Raw genomic sequence first — 22,096 nt, 5'->3', positions numbered from 1 at the left:
AAAATGATATGTGGTTGATAGGAGAATGGAGCAATTTAGTACTGTGCAGGGAACGATTCAGAGATAATTGGAAGACTAAAAAGGAAGTGAATATGTAGAAGAAAATGCTTCATTTACTTACAAGAAAGAGTGGAGAGGTGCAATAAGATGGTGGTGGTAGACAAGCAAAAAAGAGGGAAACCTCTGTTTGTGTGTTATTTCAGCTGAAAGTGACATTTTAAAATATAAACTGATCAACTGCAAGTTGAAGATGAATATTGCATGACTGGGGAAATCATTGTAAAGGAATGTAATACATTTTGAAATCAATTGCATGCTGTTGAATCAGCCACAATGAAGGTAGTGCAGTGGTGTGTGCCAGAGTCATTTATTTAAAAGAATAAAAAATAAAAAAATAAAATATAAAAAAATAAAAATCAGTGAATCCCCACAGTACATGTATGTGTTTTGCTTTCTAAGTTAACGATGTGGAAAATCTTGCACACCTATAAAGACTGTTTAAATTAGTTTTTAATGTGTATACAACAAATGACATGCTCTTAGGGGCCAGGGACTTTGATTTAAATGATAGATGCAAAATCTATTACTCTGCTAACACTTTTATGCCAATGAACCTGTAATTGAAGAGAATCTTACCATCCCTTTTCTGAAATGCATATAACTAGGAGTGAAGATTTTTAAAAACCCATTTGCAGTTTACAGTTACCTAAAAATATGTAAAATTGTGCTTAGGGTCCAAATCCTGGTTTAATCTGTTCCTAAGCTTACTAATATTTCTGGAAAAAAATATAATAATAAAAAATAAATAAAATTGAAAGCTGTTTCAGCCTTCTCCCTCCTTTCTTTATTCCTTTCTTCCTTTTTTTCATTACTTCCTCGCTTCCTTCTTCCTTCCTTCTCTTTCTCTCTCTTTCCAGTCTTTGAACTTGTGGAGTTACTTGGATCACGCCTTTTCTTTTTGTCCATACTTTTGCTCCAGAATGTGGCGCTTGTGGCAAACACAACATGAAGCACTTGACAAAGTCGCTAGAATTGACAGCGCTGATGCTAGGTAGCATATTGGAAACGACAGTCATTGACGTAGTACTATTTCTGTATATTACAATAACATGTTATTTCGGGAGATATTGTCAAGTGCTTCCGCCACAACATTTGAGCTTTTTCATTTTTATTGTGTTTGAATAGCCTCTCCAGTGCCTGTGAGTACCGCATTAGGGCATTCTGTTGGAAAATAAGTGTGGTGACTGAAATTGGGAAGAGAACTCTCAATAGAGCAGTGCAGTTTCTTTAACCATGGGGAGTGATGTAGAAAAGGCTGAATACAAAACTCGATTAATTTTTATGTCCTGTCCTTTCTAGCAGCTGAAGGATCGAAGTTACCATAATACTTACTTGCAATGACTTAAATAAGATATGACCATTTAAATAAAAGAATGTATGCATCGTTACTGAACATTAATGTTAGTAACTGGTAAAAAAAGGAACAGCTGAACAAAATAGAGGCCCAAATGTTTACCAACAACATCATTGCTGCAAAATAAATTCTGTAATATTCATTTTTGTTTTCTTAACTTCTGCTCTGACTCTGGGCTGTGGAGATTTGGTGCAGTTCCAAGCTGAGGCCAATGGTACCTCAGAGCAGCACGACACAGTGTTTTCAATAAATTTTGATGCACAGTGATCTGCAAAAAATGTTCAGGATTGAGAATGTTCCTTCAGGGCTAAAGGCTTGGAATCATTGACTTTGAATGAATATAATCTGCAATAGACTGACTACATCATTAGCACCCAGTTGTGCTATTGATTTCAAACAGACCATGCTTGCTGTTCTACCCCATGACTTAGCAGTGCTTGAGTGACCTTGCTCAAACATGCTGGTGTTGTGAGGTTTTTATTTCCTCCCCCTTTTTTGTGTATGTGAGCGTGCGCACGTGTGCAGTGTTTGTATAGTTCTACAGGTTTTACCTAAATTGGGCTTTAAAATGAAAGGGGAACTATGTCTTGTCTCTTTCCACCTAATTGTGGTAAGGCTTGCCAGGGTAGTAATTGGGGTTATGTGATAGGTTTGTCCCCATTTTAAAATTGATAATAGCCTAAGAGCTTGGCCTTCTGTAACATTCTTTAAACAGGGGATGTTGTCATGGGAAATGGAGCAGAAGAATGGGCTGCTTCTCTTTCTTTATTTTCCTTCCTCTTCATTTTAATTAGTCAAGAAAATGTTTTGTTTGTTTGTTTTGTTTGTTTGTTTGTTTGTTTGTTTTAAAGTAGGTTGTGTAGCAGTTGTATTTAACACTCATTTACAATGGTTACAGAGGGAAGCCTCAGTGCACCTAATGGGCATGTCAGTTTTATGAAGTCAATAACTTCTGAAATGTAAAGTCACTTGAGTTAACATTTATAAACCTGTGTGATGTTTAAACAACAGTGCTTATGGATTTGATGGATCATACACTGTATCAAGCAATGCAGTGTCTCTTCAATCCATTGCCATAAAGGCAAATTATTGCTGCAGGAGCACACAGCACTGAATTGTTTCAGGTGGCACAGTATGTCTGATGCATGTCAAAACAACAGCGTTAATGTAGCAGATTGAGAGAAGAATGCTGTTAGGAGAAAGCTGGGATTCAGAAAGGGAGGAGAAAATACTATTTTTGAAATTTAACAAAGACAACACAATGCAGAGATAAAAGACAAGCAAGTCTGTGAAGCTGCTACAATTTTGAAAGAAATCTGAACCATAAAAGCTGCTGTAGTTAGGTTGATACAAAGGTTCTCATCATGGCCTAACATTTAATTGATTGTGACATGAAAAAGTGTATGTTGTGTACTGAAACATTTCATGCTTTGTATCTGCTCACATGTAAGCTTCTCAGAAATCTGAGGAAAATAGGGTTGAGTTTTTGTTTGTATGAAGATGATATTTCCTTGACAATAATACAAGTATGTTTGCTAGTACATTGGCTAGTTCTCATTTAGAAGTAGAGTAATTGATTTTAATTTAAATTATATATTTATTTATTTTTTTTATTTAAATAGAGATTGGAAATAAAGTAGAATAAGCTAAGGTTTCTTTTTTTAAAATGTTTTTAAATGCACTTACTTGATGTGCAGTATGCTTGGAGGGAGTGCTGCACTGTATATGCTTGTGCTTTTTGCGCAAATCTGAAAAATCTACTTGAGCATATTTTGCAAGCCTGCAAGATTTGTGAAATAATTCTTTCACACTGTTAAGCAAGAGTAAAACCTCATCTGGAATACTCTGTTGGTTTTAGACACTGGATTTTGAGGAAGATATGGATCGGCTATAAAGAGTGCCAGGGAGAGCAAAGAGAATCATCAGAGGTCTAGAAAATATGGCATCACTACAAAATTGAAATAATTAGGGAAAGATAGAGAATCCCAGGCATCAGGATAGAAGAGAGACAAGGGTTATGGATAGGGAGCAGAATTCAGTGGCAGTTTTTGGATGCATTTAAAACTGCTGCCAGCAAGCAGAAAAAGGGAATGATACTGGTTATCTATACTCATGCACATAGAAAATAAATAAATAAATAATCCTATTTATAGGAAAAATGGAATCAGAAGAAAATTCAGGCTGGAAATCCTCCGGAGGTTCCAGCCTACTGGTCAAAGCAGGGTCAGCAGTGAGGTCACACCAGGTTGCCCACGGCTTTATCCAATGTGGAAGTGAAAACCTCTGAAGATGGAAACCTCTCTAGGTAGCGGGCTCCACAGACAGTCTTCAAAGTGAAAAAGCTTTCTTTTTATATTCAGTCTGAACCTTGCCTGACTCAGGCTATTGCCTCGTACTCTTGTACCATGAATACCTGTGAAGAGCCGGGCTCATCTTCTCACCAACCAGTAACCCTGGGCAGACTGCTGTGAAGTCCCTCCGATGACCTCTTCTCCAGGTCGACCTTGTCCAGGCCCAGTTTGTCAGACTGTCATCATAGAGCAAGTGTTCCAGCCCTCAACAGGAGACATGATAATCTCAGTTCCAGGAATTTTACTAAATTTAACCTACTGCTAATTAGGTACTGAGAAGAAGAAAATAAGCACATAGGAAAACAGCTTTTCTTCTCCTTTCCCCGGGCTCAAATTCAGTCCACCATCTCTACTCCTAGTCTCAGTTTCCCTTGTTTTCACCTGATGCATTGTACTAAGTGCATTGTAAATGCATTGTACTAAGTCTCTCCTAAACCCCCAGTATGGAGAAGGGTGCACTGGAGGCTGTGGTTATGCCATTTTTGTCTGCCATTCCTTACTGCTGCTTCATTTTCCTCTGCTCTAGCAGGGGCTAGTCCCTCAGGTCTGTCCCATCTCCAGCATGGGTCATCTGCCCACTTCAGTCCCTGCCCTGGTGTGTCTCACCTGTGGGCTGCACTTTCTCTGTCACAGAGTGCCTCCTTCACACACCTCCATTTCTTCTTCCACAGCCCCTTTGTCTATTCTCTGCCATCCCAAAGGCTGCGCTCTCTCAAATGTGCCCACACAGCAGTGCTGGAGCTGTCAGTGACCTGGCCCCTTGCAGCCCCAGTTAAGACAGTGCCAGCCATGCCCTGCACATTCCTCCTCCCAGTGCTCATCACCACAGGCTTGTTTGATCATCTGGGCTCTTGGCTGAACCTGGCAACCATCCCTTGCTCAGGTACAGTGGGATGGGGCCATTTTCTGCTGGCTGGGCTGTGCCCTGCACTCCTGTTGTACTCACTGTTCCATCACAGGGACTTTCTTGTCTGGGGCCTGGTCGTGCAGCTGCAGTGTGGCCAGGTGAGAGCTACTAGCTGCTGGCTTCTGAGGAAGGGCCTCCTTTCTGTGCTGGGTGCTTGCTGTCACCTCAGTTTTCAGCCCATTACTCCAACAAAGACCACCAGCCAGACTCCCTAGCTCTGCTAGGCAGTCCTAGCCCTGTGCACTACCTGCTGGCTCCAGTTCCTGAGGGATGTCTGTGCCTTGGCATGGCATCAGCTGTAATGGGCACAGGGCAGATCCTGGCCTCTTCTCACAAAAGTCAGTGGCTACCCAAACCCTCGTACTTCTTGCCCAGAGTTGGCACTTGGCATTGTCCTTGCTGAGTTGCATATCCTGTTGGCCTGTTCCTCCAGCCTGTGTAGGCTCCTCTGAGTGGCAGTCTGGCCATTACATGTGTGCCTCTTCCTCCAAGTGGGTGTCATCTGTAAATGTGATGACAGTGACTCCTCCTACGAGAGAGTTCTCTGGTACTCATTGCTGATGTGTTACAGTATAAACCATTAACCACTATGTGCTGAGCCTGATTATTCAAACAGATTTTTGTAGATTGGGTTGCCTACCCATCCAGGTCTGCTGTCCCTAGGTCACCAGCCACATTCAGCAACGGGCTCACCTTTTTCCCTTGTTCAGAAATCCCATTCAATGAGTGGCACATGGTCCTACACACCGAATGGAAGAATACATGTACTTTGCAGTTGGAGAAATTGAGAATAGTTATTCAGCAGCAACAATATGACTTCTAAAACTGTGTTCGTAATGAGAACTACATCTGTTGTCATCATTAAAGTACTGCAAGCAATAAATTTTTCCTCTTTTAAATCTTTGTGGGAGTAATTACATTTTTTCATGAACCCATTAGTATTACATGAGTAAGAGAATACATTTTTTCTGCTATATTTCACATAGAAGACTGTTTCGAGTATATTTCCTTTTATTAAAAACTTCAGAGAAAAGTGACTGGGAGAAGAAATTTTCTGTAAGTTGACATTTCTGATGTCAGCTTCTAAAGCTGAGTGAAAACTTCCCAGCAACACATGAATAGATAGAAAATTCAAGCTATGACAAATAATACTTCTTTTGCCAGAATTTGAAATTTCAACTAAGTTTTTAGCCATGTTTTTTTATTCTTCAGCAGTATTAGGTTGCTATTACCTCCTCCTCCTTACTTCTCTTGATGCCTTCCCCACACCACTAAGTTATTATTGTGTCCAAATTTTGGATGAAAAGCCTTAGGCTGTAATTTCTTGCCAAGTTTCAAGAAAAGAAATAAAGATTTTTATTGTTCCTCCTCTTGCTTCAGTTTTATGCTTCTTGCAACTCTTTCTCTCCAGTCTGCTTCTATTTTTGCATTATTTTTCAGTCATATATAAAGTGGTACCATTCTCCTAATCCTAAAAATTGCCATATCGGTCAGTATTTGCCATGTTCATGTGTTGTGGAATTATGGATAAGAAAGTGCCTAAGGAGTGAAGCCTTTGTGTTCTATTGTTAAGAAAACTTCTTAAGACTTCCCTAGTAATTTTTGTTGGATATGTTAGAGAATTATTATTATTTTTTAAATAGATACTGTTTTGGCTTTGGAAGAAGCCAGGAAAGCTTTAATTCTTACTGAAAATGCCTTTGAATTTTAAGCACTAGTCTGTCAGCATAAAAAGTACTCTGCAAAGTAATCTGTTTATCTAATGAAGTGACTAAAATAGTTTAGCTATTCATGTTTGTATCAATAAGCATCATCTGTATATCTTCAGTTAAGTCTATTGAGGGTACAAGGCTTTTTCTTATGCCTTCATTTAAGTTTATTTGCTTTAAGATTTTGAGAATACTATGGGAAATTAAGGGAAATTTTTCTTTATATGATTATTTTAATAGGAAACAGTCCTCTTCCATTACACTTTGAAATGAGTTGGAACAGTGACAAAATCTGCTGCTTCCTCTCCATTCTAGATGTTGGCAAGTAAAAGGAACTCTATTGTTTCTGCACATAAACAAATCTACATGTGCAGTAAATGAATCTTCATGCAGTATGAATTTATTGATGCAAATAACACAAGGAAACAAAATAACAGGGCAGTGGTATAGTTTTGATCTATTTTTATTTCCTTTTTTTTTTTTTTTTTTAGTGTTGCCTCCAGTGTTCAGCTTACAATGCTTACTTTCATTTATCACCTTCTCCTTCTACAGTCACACTTGTCTTTGCTTTAGTATAGTTGTGTTTTTGCCTTTAGAATGCTAGGAAAACTATGATCCTTGCTTTTTTAAAAAAAAAATCAATATTTAATCAAAAAGATAAAATTATGGCATTTTTTGGAAATAGTATTAAGGAAGAAAAAAAAAAAAAGTAATTCTGGCTATGAAATAATACTGTTAAAGAAAAACCCAAGTGGTTACCAGCTTTCCTTTATTGATAGGAGAGAACATTGAAGATTGTTCTATATAAATGTATAAATGGATCAGAGAGAGAGAGTTTAGAGTGTGTGTGCTTACTCCTTTAGCATGCCATCCATGTCAACAGCAAGCAGTGTCCCATCGATGTAGTCATGCTAGTGACCCCAAACCTCCCTCTCTCACCTGTTAGCTGCAAAGAGTTGCACCAGAGCCTGTTTCACATCCTACTCTTCTGGTGACCATATTCATATCACATTACATCATGTTACAACAACCAGCCCCAGCCCAACATTTGACTTAATCAGCTTCAAGTGTGGACACCAGCGAGTCTGTCATGGTGCCACAATTCTTTTTCTGAGCATTTGGTTGTTTTCTAGGTACCGAGTTACACCGTATGTGATGGCCAGTAAGAAGGCTATCACAGGTTACATAAGAGATGTAATATTTCATAATGTTAAGCCTGCACATGCTGCTGATTGATTATCCACTCAGGACATGCTTCATGCTGTTTTTGGATGTTTCCTGCTGCGTATATTTAATTCTCAGTAATTTTTATACAGCCAAAAATAGCTGAATGGCAATTGCTGTTATGCTTAACCTCAGCTCAGCTGCCTGCCTACATTTCTGTGAATGTTATCAATGTTATGCATTCAGTTCATGTTTATTCCTTTATTTGATATTATCTGCATGCATTTATTTTTCAGTAGCATTGACTTGATTGAAAAAGACTGGACTGCATATACTGTGTTATGACTAAACTAGACTCACTCTGCCTCTCTCTCTCTGAAGGAACTCGAATGTAGTCAGACTCCTTTCCAGATATCCTTCTTTGAGCTGCACATCTTATCAGCTGTCCCACCTATGCCTTCCAGCTGAGACAACTGTGCTGTGTTTTTTTTTCTAGCTTTTGAGATGACTCACACCCTAAACAGCAGCCTTAACTTTGTTATAATTATAACTTTGTTATAATACATAATACTATATAATACTATTTGAATCTGTCTCTATAGGATTGCCTATCATGTAAACATAGGAGAACTTGCCCCTGAAGCCAAAAAGTGTAGTCTAACTTCTGTTACTAGTAATGCTAATTCTTAAGAGTTTACTGAGTTTTTTAATTTGTTTAAATTTCATAAGTTTCCTTTCCAGTATCTGTGAGCAATTATCTAATGCAAGATAGAAGATCTTCAGGCTGACAGGTTGAGCTCAAGGAGTTATAGCACAAGGGATTATACCAGGCTGGCGGCCAATCACTAGTGTGTTTTCCAGAGCTTCATTTTAGGGCCAGTTCTCTTCAATGTTTTCATAGATGACTTGGAAGCTTGCAGGTGACATTAAACTAGGAGGAGCTGTTGGCTCTCTTGAGGGTGGAAGCCCTTGAAAAGAGATCTTGACAAATCAGAAGGCTGGGCAATCACCAGCCATATGAACTTCAACAAGAGCAAGTGCTGGATTGCACCTGTGATGGAGCAGCCCTGGAGCAACCTCTTGGACCCGGGGACAAGAGGCTGGAGAGCAGCCTGATGGAAAGAGATCTGGGTGTTTTGGTTGACTGCTAGCTGGTCAAGGGAAGGGATTGTCTGCTCTGCTCTGACTGGTGCGGCCTCACCTTGAGTACTGTTTGAAGCACCACAAGGTAAGAAGGACATAAAACTATTCGAGTATCTGAAGGAGGGATATGAAGATGGTGAAGGGTCTAGGGGGCATGGTCCTGTGTGGAGTCATGAGTTGGACTTGATGATCCTTGTGGGCTGCTTCCAACTCAGGATATGTTATGATTATATGAAGTACAATTAGTGAATCAGGAAGAAAATCATCACCAAGATATTTAAAGCATAGTGCCTATAGGGGAGGGGAGGGGAGGGGAGTGGAAGGGAGAGGAGAGGAGAGCCCTGTGTATGCCACAAGGATGGGATGAATGAATATGACTTGTCAGTTGTGTGATATGATTTTCATAGATGAGATTCATCGGTGTTCACCTTTCTCATTCATGATTCAGTCCCATTTATTTTCTGTCAGAAATTACAGGCATGAATTTCAAAATAGAGGGGAATAGGTTTTGGGTGCTGCCTATTAAGTAAGGTGGGTACTTTGGGCTGTCTTGGATGCACAGATTGAATGACCTAGATGTAACAGAAGGTTTCTTTTTTGCATAACTTGAAAGATTCGGAACATACAGTTTCAGTAAGATATTCAGGTAGGTATCAAGTGTCAGGCAAAAAAAAGATTAAAGAGGAACAGTGAATTCAGGCCCAGTTCAGGACTGCACTTGAGTGCTGCAGATGTGATTTTTATTGTTAAATTGCATAGAATAGTAACCAGAAAATAAGCTCTAATTCGGTGCCTGCCCAGAATTGCTTCAGTGCCAGAACAGGCAAGCAGCCCATGGAAGTTTACAAACTGACCATTCCTCCATGGACTTCTCTCAGTGCTCCTGTGCAAAACATATCTGAGCACTTATCTGAGATGTAAGTTTTCAGAGCTCCAAAGAGTAGCCCAGCTGATGTGAATTTATATCAGGTACTTACTAAATCAATAACTAGAACCCCTTGCTTCTCTATTTGTAATTTTTTATACAGAAATTGAAAAAACAGGCTTTTAATACATTTTTACATTTTTTACTTTTATACAAGACTCTGGCTTTATGTATATTTAACAATGCAGAGGGAAAAAAATTCAACAGTGGAAGTCAGAGAAACTGCACTGATTTCATAAAATAATCTACAACTTTGTGGTTGAACATGCTTGTATGGAAGATAAGAGTTTCAAGTTTTTAAGATAAGAGTTTCAAATTCTCATCAAATCAAGAAACTGAACCCTGGCCTTCCACAGCCTGCATCTACTATGTTGTAAGGCTGATGGCTGCAGACAGGTCTGCTCATTTTCCTGCTGTTACAGCTGCAAGGACGACTGGGGAAAATTCTTGCTGATTTCAGAGAATAATTTTAGTTATAAATAATTTGCCTGTATTCTTAATGTTGAATTTGGGTGGCTGTAGTTCTAGAAGGTGAGTATTATATAGGAACAGTAATATATTACATACATTCTTGTAATACAGCTTCTAAAAGTTATTTCCTGTATTATGAAGTTAAGAAAACAATTTTCAAAGCCAGTTGTTTTTACTAACCCATAAACATGTTCTCCTGCAGAAAGTCACTTTTGCTGCCTTCATCTGCCATCTTGTGGTATGTTAGCTTAATCTCAAGTGTATAGAAATGCACATACTTTACTTACTCTATTCCTCCTTCACATTACTAGTTACTAGACTGGTACAAGAAGATCTTATTTTTGTGAGCTAACATACAATAAATGAATTTTCATGTGCTATTTTCCTTTTCATATTGGAAAAATAAAGAATGATTGAAAAATCAGCCAGCTGAAAAGAACTTCTTGAACATATTTTGTTTTACTAGAAATTGTACATACTAAAGAGACTGGATTTTACATTTTGTTGACACGTCTCTATAAATTAACACTATCAATTCAATAAAAACTGACCATAGTTTTTCTTGAAGCTTGCAAAATGAGTTACTGGTACCATTAGTAGAAAGGCATTGTGAACCCATATGATTATGAACTTTCTATGAATTCTTTATAAGAGACAGCAACTATAGAAATTAGTTAGTAACATCATTGTGTTATGCATATGTGTAATGCATAATTCATCGTTACTCTGAAATATTGATGTTGTTAATATCTGTCAAATCCATGACGCTATTCTTAGTGACAGATGTTTCACATGAAAGGACATGACATCTTGTACTGGGAAACCAAAATGGAATAAGTCGCCACATGGAAGGGAATTTTTTTTCCCTAAAAACTCCATTAATATTTAGCTGATAAGTTTAGAGGTATGTTTCTTTATATATATCTATATGTAATATATCTATATATAAATCTATATGTAATGTATGTATGTATTCAGGAATTTAAAGTTTGTTTTTGTTGTTGTTGTTTTGTTTTTTCATTTTAGTACAGAATGACACAAAATGATTTAAAATGGAGAGATTGAGGGAACGATGTAAAAATCCTTTAAAATTTTTCCATACCTAATTAAGAGGGCCTTTATCTTGCGGTGAAGTTCAGGATGTTAATTTAATTAATTTAATTTAATTAATTAATTTTAATATAATTTAATTTATGTAATTCATTATTAATTTAATTTATTTAATGTAATTAAAATTATACAATGTTTACATTTTTGGTTTATTTGAATTAAGCCACTCACCAAGGATAACTTATTGGAGTTAACACTACAGTTAAAGGCTACGACTTTTGTTTCCCTAAAGTGCCACCTGTATCAGTATATAAAACACATAGACCACACTGAAAAACAATCTTATGAAAAAGTATAATCATTACAAGTTACTTTTTTTTTTAATTCATTTTTTATGCTAGCCTAGAAAATAGTACTTAAAAGCATATCCATCCTCTTTTTTTCCAATTTAGAAAGATACAGACAAATCTAACTTGGCTAAGTAAAAAAACATTATTACAATGCAACTTTTCAAATATTAGCACTGTCATTTCAAAATATATTAACCCATTACATACACTAGGATTTATTTGAAAGTAGTTTTAATTCCATTCTGGTCTGTATTCATAGTGTTCATTTTCCTGCTTTCTTGATAAAGAAACATACGCAACAATATTAGCTATTGGTCTCTGAAAAGCAGCTTGGCCAACTGACTCTAAATTTAAGCATGTTCTTAATACATTAAGTAGCATTAAGTATATCATAGCACAGACTGGGAGACCCCAACTTTCCAAGTCTAGATGCTCAGTTCAGCTAGAGACCCAGCAGCTTAGACTCGTTAAACACTTTCCTTTTTGTAAATATTAAAATAATAATAATAACATTATTTGTCTTTGAAAATTGACTATTTTTTATTCAGACTATAAAACAGATTCATGGGTTTCCTTATTATTTTTGTATTTGCAGGCTGCCACTCCTGTCTCTTCTCCCAATAACCATTCCCATCTCTATACAGAGAAGAAGTCAATGGCAAGACTCCACCTGGCACAGAAGGGCCACAATTTTCTGGGCTCTATCCTCTGTGAAACAGGAGCAAATTTTTCACATGACTGATTAAGAATGATTGACTGGCAATTCCTAACTTAAGGTAGTATTACCCATTTGTGTTACAACGAGAAGATAAGGCTGTACCAGATACTACTCAAGTCCAAGTGCTTGACCTGGTTCCTATCCCACACACAGGATGAGAATTATTATAGCGATGATATTCAGAGGTCCCTGACTAACTAATATATATATATCAGGTTGTTATAGCTCTGTTACTTAACTCTGCTGTGTTAAAAGGAAGTTTCTAGAAGGGATACCATTTTAATATGAAATAGACAAGATATTTCTATTTATAGGCTTTGTGATATCTGTGTAAAACTATACATCAACAGAAGTGGAGATTGGCACAAAAGCTAGTAAGCTCCCTTTATTATGCCAAGTAATTATGGCAATATCAAACACGTGTAAAGCATGAATTTGTCCAATTTTCTGTACTTCCTATTTATAACATTATATTATATATAAATATATAATATTTATATATTTATTCCTGAATTTAATAGATTTTTAGTATCTAGATGATTCAGAGATCCAACTTTTACTGCTTTAAATAAGTGATTTGCAATATTAACTTAGTACTAACTGAATGTTGTTGTAGAAGTCTTAGTATTCTTTGTTCATTGATTTGGGCATGGACAGATAAGGAGACTGTGGCTTAGTTGTAATGGTGGCTCTATTCCAGTGATATCAAGTTATTCTTTGATATGTTTTAGAAAGGGCATCAAATCTGCTAGGTGAATAGAACTGTAAAATTGCAAGGATTTGTAGGGACAGAGGGGATTTATTTTGTTTTGTTTTCTATTTCCCCCTCTAGTATTACAGAAACACTAAACAACAGCCACCTCAAAGAAGCTTATTTAAAGTAGATTTATAGAAAAATATTTTTAGTTGACAGAGCTATTTTGCTTACAGTTGCTAAAGCCGTACATAATCTGCTAAATGCATAGACAAGATTTTTCTTGAACATATCTTGAATATTTTAAATCCCTTAAATGATGCAGTATTTCTCTCCTATGGTTTGCACAGGGAAACAAGTGTAAAGAGGCTTTCTAGGAAAATTAAATCACACGAAAACAAATCATGTTTGTAAGTCTTTCATACACCAGATCTAAAAAATGTAATTTCTCAAAATTTGTTTCAGCTTATTGAAGATGCTGAAGTATTTAAAGAGTTTTAGTACAGTGTTAGAAATGTTTCAAAGCCTATGCTCAGAAGGGAAGGTAGATTACAGTCCCTCTGATATGGCATCCGATATAGCAAAAGACCAGGGAGAATAAAAATGCATATACAATCATGAGGAAAGTCTGCAATGGAAAGACCAAACTATACTTATTTCTGCAGTCAAGTTAATCTGAAGAAATGATAATACGTAGGTTGACTTCATTGTGGCATACAAAAAAGTAGATGAAAGAGAATGTCATCATTGTACTCAGATAAGTAAAGAATGATGCACTGGATTGAAACTGAAGGCAAAATAGGTGAACCTGTATGTTTTATATTTGTCTAGAAAAACAAACAAACAAACAAAATGTTCAAACCTTTTCTTTTCTTTCTTTTTTTTTTTTTTTTTGATTGTTAGAAGTTTCATTTGAACTCTGCAAATGTTGAAGAACTTGTTCTATCCGTTACCTGACAGCTGGTATCTGCAGCATAGTTTCTATTAAATGAATCCAATGATTTACTATCGGTTCCCAAGAAACTGTCTGCACCAATATTTCCTATTTCAGTTGTATCTCTTTTAATGGTTCTCATTCATCTGGTACCTTAATCTGATGTAAGCCATTTGGTTATAAATTTCCACAGGATCTTAGAACTATAAACTTCTGATTGAATTTAATTCTGCAGATAAAAGATTAAATAAAAATTAGAAGATCTGAGAATTTTGAGAACCTAGGAAACTGTTGCAGTTCATGTATCAGCATTTACATAATATGTAACAGTGTTTTAAAGCCAGCAGAGTCCATTAGAAGTTGTACAACTTCTTGCCCTAAAGCCAAGACTTGATTTCTTTTTGTGTTGTGCTTTTCAAAGGAATCCGTGGATTCCCATAGTGACTGTTTTTCTTTTCCTATGAAAAGACTATCCTTTTTTTTTTTTTTTTTTTTTTTTTTTTCCTAAAGGAAACTGCTACAAAAATATTTGTATTGTGATACTACATTTCTACATCAGCTGTACAGTACCACTGTATGATGACTTACTTAGATTGGTCAAAACAGTATTATTGAGGTTTCACATGAAGGTGTTTTTAACTCCTCGGTGCCTCTCTAAACCTGTGGTAAGATTGGAGCTTTGTTATGAAACTGACAATGAGCAATAACTGTGACACTGGCAGTTCTCCAAGTCAATATGGAGAACTTGTGGACTTGTCACATTTCCAGGATGTCGTAAGGTGCCAATTCAACTGTGATTCACTGCTGATTGTTTTTTTTTCATATCACAGAATCCTTTAAGATTTCAAGTCTTTGGGGAAATCTTGCAGATTATGCCTGGCAAGGTGTAAAGTGTCAACTAATGCATCATGTAAGAGAGTGGATAATGATTTGGTAAAAGCCAAGCTTTTTTCTTCTCCTAATGCTTTCTTCTGATGGCTTAAAAGGCAATTATCATAGATTCAAGGAGAAGAAAGTAAAAGTAGTATCCTACCATTACTATTCACCTTTTGTTTTGTTCAGTTAACATTGTTAGTAGGGGAGATATTGTAATGAAACCCCTTTAATGTTGTGTTTTCTGACTAAGAATATGAGTTCTAAATGCTGTTTTTTCCCTTTCCCTCTGAGAAATTGCTAATAGTTCATATTCATTGAATTAGCTATCTAAAAATCTGGAGCCCCACCGAGGCCAACATAAATAAGCCTTTGGTAAGACGGTAGGATCTTCAGGGAGTTTTATTCGTTGCTAAATGTTTTATGGTTAGAATAAATGGTTTATTATCTCTTGTATTGGTTTATTACATCATATTCGGACACACTGACAAAGATTTGTTTCACAGTATAGTGGTATAAAATAGATGCTATACAGTTACCTAAATGACTTTGGATTGATAATTGAATAGCTGAGAACATAAATTACTGCCATTTTTACCTATGTAATGAAACATTAATAACTGTACTTTCCAAACATGTAAGCTACAAGGTTCCCTAATCTGTCAGAAAGGATCAAAATTGTTAAAAGGATTGTTGTAAATTCTACACTTGTCTATAAATATAGTCATTGTTGAATACTTCTCCATGTACAAAGTTGGAATAAGGTGCTATAAAATATTAATTTTAAACAATTTGATTAATAATTGGTTAATCAGAAGTGAGCTGAAGTAGTTTTTAAACTATTTAAACTATTAGGAATTATTTTTAAACCTGCTTAGCATATTTAAGGATAGATAAATTTCTGCTGTACTGTTACCCAGAACTGACTGCTCAGTTGCTGACATTAAGCAGTTCTTAGACCATGGATAAGCTTTGAGGGCCAAACCTTACAGAAGATTTGTCATTGTTTCAATTAGTCTTCCTACCTAAACTTCATATGCACATATACCTCTTCTCCCCTCTCTCCCAATCTGCCTTCTTCGTCCAACAGACAGATGATTTAGCATCACCAACTGCTATTCAATATTTTAAATATTTTTTTAAGGGAGACATGAATGTGCCTGGTCATGACTGGGACACCCTTGCTTTGTAGGTTCTAGTTAAAGAAAAACACATTATAGACGTTGCGTATCTTCTCTGGCATTGAAGCTTTCTCCTATGCTCTGCTATTTCCCCACGGTAAAAATTCCTATGTAGGCATTGATGGGATAATTGTAATCATGTGTTTATGATTTGACTGGGCTATTGTAGGAAGGCCTTCTGTACTTCAAGGCATGGGTAATAAATCTTTAGGATTGGCCTGAAAACAAACAAACAAACAAACAAAGCCAACAATATTTGTTATGTTAAGTAATTCTGAGAAGATTAGATTAAATTTGGGAAAGAAAGTAACCTGAGGAAAGAGGGTAGTTGTCTGGATGAATGATTTTTATCTGTGCCTTAAGGGACAGGTCTAATACCCTGAACAGAAACCTCTTTAGCTGGGGAAGGAAAATTATCTGAATTTGGAGAGCTCATTCCTTTTAGAAGAAATAAGCAATTCTGTATCCCTCAGGTCAGATGTGGATATTTTAAGCCATCACCTGTGGAAATAGGAAAGACAGAAATACAGTCTATCTGCCAGCAGAGGAAGACTGTGAACTAGCCAGTGAAAGCAAGATGCAGCTTGCTTTTTGACAATGTACCTTGTCAGGTAAATGTAAGAATGAACATGTTGCTATCTACCAAAGAAAACAAGAGAATATTATACATTGATTATTTGTTGGGGTGATTTTTTGTTTGTTTGTTTGTTTGTTATGAACTGATGCATAAAAGTTACTATTAATTTAGAAGAAGCTGAAACCAATGTTAATAATCTCATTATAAATAATAATAACAAAACCAAAACAAAACTTGCTTTTCATCAAAGTGTAAAATGTAAATGTCAGCAGAATTTGGCCTCTCATCTGCCTCTTCCGTACTTATTATATGTGGGATAAAAGCTCTTCCCCTAAAATCCCTCTTCTTTTCTCACAAACAAAACAACCAAGCAGCCAAAAAAGTTTGTGCTAGAAGCCTTTTTTTTTTTTTTTAAATGAAGGAGATTGTGTTTATGACTGAGGGCAGTGATGGTGATGGATTAGCATGTCATGTTTCCAATGATTTTTTTACTTTTAATTGGAACTTGATAAGCAAATCCACATTTTTCCTTTAGATTATGAAGGAATCATACAGATATCTGTTTAGAAGAATCTGCTTTTGCACTAAAATGTAAGGTGGTGTCAAAAGGGTCATCTAGTGAGATAAAGTGTTAAACTGGTGTCAGTCCTGAGCTGTGAAGTAGATGCTTGCCTCATTAACAGCAGGCAAAGGTCTACCTGATTCATGCTAGCAAAATGACCTTGGCCTATTATGTTGCTTACCTTGTCATCCTCACCTTGTGTTTCTGTTAACCAGCTGACTCTTAGCAAGAGGAGACTTAAATGGAGCCAAGAACAGCCATTAAGGCAGCAACCCTTAATTTACTCCAAAGATTTGCTTTAATCCTCATTCTGTTAAATCCTTTTTTGTCCCAGCCATAAAAGTAGTGTCAGCATAGGCAACTTAATCACGTTGTACTTCAATATCTAAGAGCTGAGCTAGGGGACAGGCCCACAGAGCTTCATGAGGGAAATAAGAGTTTCTTTCACTCTGGAAGAGGCTGTAGCTGGACTCTGATAGTTTCATTGGCTGCATTCTTGGCTCAGTTCTCTAGTCTGCAGCCTGGATTAAGCTACGAATTTGGGTTAGACATACGGTTCAACTAGAGACCATAATTGCTCAAGCATGGACTCTAAATGAGGTACATGAATAAAAAAAAAAAAAAAAAAAAAGATGGGAAGTTCTCACCAGCATAACTTATTTGTTAATGTAAAGAGATGACGCTGTAGGTGTCCTTGACTTTCGGATAAAGCAGAAGTGTTTATGCAGAGGACAACAATGAAGACATACAAGGTTTGAACTGAAGGTGGCATTCAGAAAAGCTTTTGGCTTGGTACTGAAACTGGCCTCCAGGTTAAACTCACTTTACACTTTGTAGACATGGCTAGATGAAAGCTGAATTTTAGGCTTCACTTTTGTACTGACTGACTAAAATGACTATGTCCTGGAATGAGATGGGGCTGACAGACTGTTATGATTAATCACCATGGGCCTGTCTCCCTGCTGCCTTTAGCTTGCAGCTGCCATAGATCTCTTCTCTAAGATTTAAGTCTGGAGTAGATCTGAGATTGTGGCTGTGGTCAACAGGAAGGACAAGGGAGTATAATTGGAATTGCCACTGAGTAGTTTTGACTTATATTCTGAATTTTTTTTTATGTACAATACAGAAAGGTAACATTCTGTAACCTAAGGAAAAGATCTTTAATAACTGTATTTGTGGGATGAAGTCAAGAGGTATACCACATAACATTGTTCACTACGGTCATTTAATTTATGGAATAAAATGACTGATAGCAGATCTTTCAAATAATCTAATAAAGACTGCTTGGCCATACATTCTGAGGACTCAGAATAAAGAGTGTGAGGTTTGTATATTATCTACATTTTTATAACTTACGCATATATTTGTTTACAAATATCTCTTCTGGAAGTGGGTTGATACTTTAAAACACCAGTTATAGTGACTGAATTTTCTCAACCAAGTTCTGAAATTAATTTTTGGTCAGTTGACCGCATAAAGGCTGAGGAAGGAAACAATCAGTGCTTGACAGATTATGACTGTTTTGCAACAGAATGGATCTTGTTAACAAAACAGAGTGAGGTTTGATAAAAATCATTCCTTAAAAGCATATAAATAGTCAACACAGTGAATTACAGCTACAGAAGTGGGTCATTTTTGTGGTGAACAGTTCCGTATCTATGCAGAGCTAATCACCATTCATCAAAGTAATATTTGTGCAGCCTCACTGAAGATGCTGTACTTAAAAGATAGTGAACATTCCCACTAAAACAGTGCTTTCCAAGAGCTTGGTTGCTCACTGTAAAGATTCCTGGCTGGGATTCAGGTCAGTAAACAATTTAAAGGACTAGCGTCTTGCATAAACTGGCTACCACTTTATTGAATTATTTGCTGGCACTTTGAGTCTGAAGCCAGGCTTGAGTTTGTTGGCCTCTTGAATTTTTCTTAAGTTAATATAGACACTGATAATGGTGAGTGTAGTGTTGATGAAAGTGACTTTCTCAACAGTATGTGGATATCTTCTAAAAGGAGGAAACACAATTTGACAAGCCTTCTTGAGAAACCTTAAACTAAGTTGGCATGACTTAGGTTTTTTTGTCAAATTAATTTGAGTGACAGTTGACACGTCTGCAATGGGTCAGAGATTCCTACCGTGGACCTTCTAACACAGGTCAACTTAACCTGGCTTAAGGTTAGCCCCAGTGAAACCACTTTGAGCTTCTAATATATTTCTGCATAAAGTGTTTCATCAGAGTCACTGAAATGTGATAACAAATGGAGTCACCTGTAATTAAGATGTTTTATTCATGCAGCTTTACACTATTTCCAATAACATTAATTTTTAATGGAAATAATATTTGTCACTTTTATAGCATTTTCCATCTCAAAGAAGGCTAAACTACTTCATATACATGCCATGCTTTATCCATTAATGAAATGCAGTCTGAAAATTCAGCACTAAAAAAGACATTTTTCCCCTTTTTCAGTTATTCTGTTGCCAGTCATACTTTTTAGCAATACAATTAGATTTTCTAGAGGGATATATATGTGTCTGTATATCTTGGCACTGATATTAACAGAAATTCATGGAAAGAGAGTTGTGCTAAGCAGTGTGATATTTATTACCTTAGAGGCCCTAAGAACACAAGACACATCAATTAAGTGTGTATATTTGATCACTATTTCTGAAGAAAATATCTCAAAGAAATAAGTTGGGGAAAGTATATATTTTTTTGAAATCATAAATACAGAAATTACTGTTGAAAATGGATGAAACTTCTAGATAATTGAAACTTAAAAAAAAAAAAAAAAAAAGAGAGAGAGAGAATGAAGAAACCAGTACAAATATTTAAAAATGCTTTTGCACTGATAGAGAAATGGGGAAGGATGTGTGTCATGTCTTATCCATTTGTTTGTTGGATATTTGTTTTGGTAAAGTAGTTGTAGAGAGTGATGAGAAAGATACAGCATTCTAGTTTCTGATCTTTCTCCCCCTTCTTCACACGTCCCTATTTTGCTTCATCTCTATTCATTATTTCCTCTGACATTCCACGGTTTGTTTCACTCTTGGGCAATATTTTTGAGCATTAAATAATGAATTTAAATGTTTCTGTCTTGGCATACCAAATTGAAGATTTCTGTCTTGTGGCTGAAAACAACATGATGACTACTTTCTACTCTTGTTTCTTTCCAACCTATAATCAGTATGTATGTGCAGGTGAAAAAAACAGAAACTGCAAACTATGAAACTAAATTTGCAGAAGAAGCAAATATTCCTGATGTCTGAGTTTTAAACACTTATGCCAACACATCCAGATTTGGAAGAAAGGCTCAGGAACCACTTCTAGGGAACTTTTTAGGGAAAGTAACCCATGATGTGGCAACAGAAAATACATTACACTAGACCTAATTTTCTCCCTTCTCAAGTAATACTGTGTGTTTAATTTTTAGTAGGTGAAATCCAATATGATCTCATTGCTCTTCAATTAAGAAGAATATTTAAATATTTAATTTGAAGAAAAATAATCAGTAATTGTCATGAGTTGGAAAGATGACTTCTAACTCTGGTGATTTAAGTCATACACACAAGTTTTATTTGACTATTTGCATATCCCTGTTGTAAACACTAGTGCATATTTTGATATGTGGCAAGACTGTATTATTGTATTTAATGTATACATTTTTTCCTTGTACATTTTCTACTGGCAGGAATCAAAACTCTCTCTCTGTCTCTACGTGATGTGCATTTTTTTGAAGAAATAAATACCAGTCATGATTTTTACATAAACCTTGACAATATGACTATGATAAAACATAACATAGTAGTATGTCAGTATTCGGTAAAAGCACTAACAGTTTAAAAAGACATTAGCTACTCCTCCTCAAACCTTTCAATTAGGAATGTATGCTCTCATTCCTTACTCCTTTCCTCTGTCAGACTAGGAAGGAAGAAGTTTATGTATTATGATGATCATTAGAATATATTATTAATGCTGTATATCTCATATCTGTAATTTACTATGGGATATAGAATGGAATACCAGTGATCCTTACCAATACATATGATATACACATACACCCATTTTTGGAATTGTGTTTAGCATTCTAGAGGAACACAGAAAGGAAATTAAAACCTAAGGAACTCTACTCATATATTGTATTAACCTTACATGTTAAGCCATCGCCACAGAAATCAGCAGTTTTGCATAATATTGTCATGACTGCTCATGCAAAGATAAGTCCTTATTTGTTTCCTCACATGAATTTTGAAGATGGATACTGACTCCTTCCTTGGCAACTTTACCTGTTTTTTCAATGCTAATAGGTCAAGTGATGAGCTCAAATTTGTAAGGTTCCACTTAGGTTTTCCATTTGGTTGGTTGGTTTTTACCAAATATGATGTTAATGGAAATATATAAAGCTATAATTCTTTGTCTAAATTTGCAATGTTGGTGTTACCCTGAGACAGGAATCATAGAGATTTCTACTCCAGGCACAGTCTAAAAAAGTGTAATGAAATATGTCATTTTTATACATGGTTAACACTATACATTTACTTCAAGAAGCAGCGGTAGCTGTTCAGATACACAACAGAATTTCCAGCAATAAATATGCATTCAGTTTTTGTGGAGAAATAAAATTATAAATGCACATTTTCTAAAAGCTATCTAGGCTTATTCTATTGGCAAAAATAAAGCAATTCAATCATTGCATTGCATAAAACTTTTTGCTTGGAGGAGTGGGAGGAACAGACTGGGTTGCTTGATTTTCAAACATAAATACAGGACAATGAGCTAGAATACTGATCTTAAGTTGAAATGTCTATTTTGTCTTTGGTAGCTTTCACATGATTAGATTTTAATATTTTCAGCCTTGTTTTTATGTATATTGTAACTTTGCTTTTATTGTTTCCAATACTAAAACAGACATACAATCAGAAATTATGGAAACCGTTTCTATTATTGAAGGCTGCATGAGATTTTTCCCTTCTCTTCTCTGTCCCTCTCAAATATCTAACTTAAAAATAAACAATTTTCCATGTAGATTCTCCAAATGCAGCTATAGTTTTCCTCTCTGTTATGTCTTTGGGGTCAG

This window comes from Anas platyrhynchos, chromosome 2 (genome assembly GCF_047663525.1).
Source record: "Anas platyrhynchos isolate ZD024472 breed Pekin duck chromosome 2, IASCAAS_PekinDuck_T2T, whole genome shotgun sequence".
In the NCBI taxonomy this organism is placed as follows: domain Eukaryota; kingdom Metazoa; phylum Chordata; class Aves; order Anseriformes; family Anatidae; genus Anas; species Anas platyrhynchos.
The sequence above is the reverse complement of the archived record's forward strand: the minus strand, read 5'-3'. Positions refer to the sequence as shown.